Raw genomic sequence first — 3697 nt, 5'->3', positions numbered from 1 at the left:
GGCCTTGTGTGGCAGGATGGGCTATACGCGAAGGCCGTGGACAGAAAAAGCCTGCTTTACAACATGCCCCCGTGGCCATGGCCAAGCGGCCCAAACGCCACTGATTATACCTCCTCCTTGTCCTCAACGCCTTTATCGGCGCCAAGTAAAGATTTTCTTTCAACGAGAAGCACTTGCACAACAATGCGTTTTGTACAGGCTTTTAAAACAGCGCATCCTAGAACAAGACAAACAATACATGTTATGAATGTGATGAAAATAGAAACAAAAAGTTCTTTGTAACATCCTAAACCAAACCATGAGGCTAGCCATTCCAGTCTAAAAAAGGTGCACAATTCCTGACATCTGTTACAATTTGCTCAATATTCTCAATTACATCACTTACATTTTGTTCAATTGACTTAATTTCCATACAACATTTATCTTTAAACATAGAACCATATTGTGACTCATCTAACCAACTACAAAAACCATTTTCTTTTGCTAACAAGTAATCAAGAGCTAATCTATTTTGTATAACATACACATGTATTTCTCCAATTTTATCTGATAGTAGTTTTAGTCCCTTGCTTGTTTGGTTGCCGAGGCGTTCAATAGCCAGGGCATTCAATTCAAGTTGTTCTCGCATTATCAGATTTCCAACAGGATTCCAGGTGGATATTGCTATAGCTGCTTTTCCAAACCAGGTGCCTACCGACTGCCAGAGTGAGGACAAATCACGGGTTTTCCCGCCCCACAAAACGAGGCAATGAGGAGTCCTATACATAAATGCCTCCTCCTTGAACGGCTACATGGCCAAAAGTGCAGCGTCCTCTTGCATTAATAGGCAACCGAGAATGGGCTTGATTTCCACAAAGCCAGAAGTGTCCCGGGTACAACGATTGGAGGCGAGGATGGCTACTGCACCAGGGAGCTAGTTCATCGTTTACATCTACGATGGTTATATAAGCACCAGGCAATGAATAAAATGGAGTAATGCGCAGACCACCATCATCGTGGCGATTACTTTCCGTCTGACACACACAATTCCTGTTTGCAAACAAAAAGGGATAGGGAATAGGGGTAGAGGTAACCTGTGGATTAGTTTCTTGATACTTATCATAATACAAAATACTGGTTAGATTCCATACTATTGTTGTTAGGTGACGTTAATAAAAAGGAATTTAGTGTGGCTGTTAAAACAAAGCCAATCCGGTGGGAAGGGGTTGGTACCCCACTCCTAGTTTTTCTGTTCACATGGCACACTTCTTGCTTCTTTTCAGTTTCTTTTTGTTCACCTGTGAAGACATTGTTAACATTCTCCTAGCTTAACAATTACTACACTATTATCTTTTCACTAAACTTTATAGTTACTAATTGATTGTCAATTGATTGATTGGGCCCAATTATTAATTTTGTTTTTGTTTAAATTCATGCTTCTGCTTTATTTAAAATATCCTTTCATAAAAACACTAATATCCTACACACAATTACAATTGCAATACATATTACAATTAAGACACACAAGACAAACTTGGACAGAAGACAGAACACAAACTTATTATGTCATGACACAGAACCATGTTTTTTTCTTTAGTTGTTCAACTGTTCTTCAGCTGGTACCAGCACTTTCTGATCTGAAAGACAAAAAAAACATTTCTACCCTGGGGGGGTGACACATTATATCTTAGAATACTTTTCCTTTGCAGATGTTCTTGCTAATTTTGATCAGCCTAATGTTACCCAATGATATGCTTTCATTCTGCACACCAGCTTCAGAGGGTTTAAGTGAATTACTTCATTGTTCAATTATTAAGTTAAAGGTGGCATGCCTTAGTTTCCCTCTTGAACTACAGATCAGGCTTAATGTGTGAAGCTTCAAATGATTTACTTCCACAGAAACTTTTTCTTAAAACAAGGTGTTTGCTAGTTACTATTCCATCAAACAGAAAAATGTTTTATTTTCCTGAAAAGAATCATACTTGATGTTACAGGCTTATTTATAGGGGATAGTGCCGTCCCTCCCTTTCCAGAACAGACAGGCAGTTTGCAGACACACACAACCTCGGGTCTGATACCAACTCAAAAGTATTATCAACTTAGCCTTAGCTGCTTAAACCACTAACATACATTGTCTGTAGTTTGTTCACACTTGTGAAATACAACTCTATAAAAGGACAGTTTTTAGTTGTTCGTAGTTTTAAAATGCAATTAATTTCCCTTCAAATTTGATTCTGAACCTACTCAGAAAGGACTTTACATGCCATTCTTCAGAGTTCTTTGAGCTAACTGTATGGCTGTTTTTTCCACTCTCGTAAAATTTGAAAATGACTGAAGAGATTTTTCCGTTTCCAAAATAATACATCTTCGGCCAGAGACCAAGAATGGGAAGTTTCAACCTCTTGAGTTTGCCCAAGATGATGAAAACTTGTGAAACCCCTGAATCATTAGCTCTGTAACTATTTTGTCACCAGCATAAATACCTCCTCTGACAGCTTTGTAAATATAGCCCTTCCTTTCCTTTTGCATTAAAAAGCATTAAAAATGTTGGTCAATCAAAATGTTTTACTCAACATAAAAAACCTCAGATATGTGCACCAGCTCCAATTCAGACACAAATGGAACCTTATAATGCCATTTTTGCCAACAGTCTTCAGAGGAAAATTTGACTTACAGCAAGTAGAACTAGGAGAGTTATTTTAAGCATTAGAGATGTAACAGTATTATTCAAGTATTGGTAGGATTTCTAAAGGTTGGGAGGGACCTAGAATAATCCATTGCTATTATTTAATATTTACCTATAGAAACACAGTCTTTGTAAATTTTGTTTTAAATTTTAAGTTCACTACACTTCATATCCCAGGTTGCATGTTTACTTTGAATATCTATCTTGGTCTTGTGTTTATTTCATTACTTTCCTCTCCAAGTGACATCTTCTAATGTTCAAATAATTAATTCTTCAGAGTTCAGTTTTAGTGCACATTAAATTCTATCTTTAAAGAGCCTTTGATAGCTTCATAAATGTAGCTGTGTTAAATAGTTACTCAAGTATTCAAAACAAGTAAGAGGTTGAAAAGTCCCACTTTCACTCTAAAGAGAAACATTTCCTTAAATCAGAAGTGTCACTAAAACTAATACAGGACAACAAGAGAAGTTTATTTCCCTTTATGTATAACTACTACTGGGTGCAAGTAGCATGTGATTTAAATCAGGGCTACTAACACGTGGCCTGTATGTTTGCAGCCCGCGGTGCAGTTTGTGTTTTTGCAGGGCTCAACACATGGCCTGTAGGTGGGGTCCTTTAAACATGGCCTTCACTGGGATCATGCTCCACTATGGCAAGGTGTCTCCCAGGTGGGGTGAGCATTGAAAGACACATGCAGATGGGCTGGCTGGAACAGACCAGTACAGGGAGGGGGTGCCAGGAGCACTGGGGCATTGTGGGAAGTGCTTTCTATTCATGCCCATCGATGTGAAAGAAGCTATTTGCATATATATGCAACCGCGCTTAAGTTGTGGCATGTGATGTGAGTATCATGGTGGCCCCCGGGGCTTCCAAAGTTGAGTAGCCCTGATTTAAGTGTCCATTAGTTAATGGCATCGAGTCCCTCCCCCAACTTTTTTTTTTTTAAGGCAATTTTAATTTTTTAAAAAGTAACAAAATCTGAGGTGTGAAAGGCTTGGCAAAAAGTTGTACTTTAAAAAGTAGCAGACGACA

The sequence above is a fragment of the Pelodiscus sinensis genome, chromosome 2, assembly GCF_052426305.1.
Source record: "Pelodiscus sinensis isolate ZL-2025 chromosome 2, ASM5242630v1, whole genome shotgun sequence".
NCBI classification, from domain to species: Eukaryota; Metazoa; Chordata; order Testudines; family Trionychidae; genus Pelodiscus; species Pelodiscus sinensis.
This window is presented reverse-complemented; position numbering follows the sequence as displayed.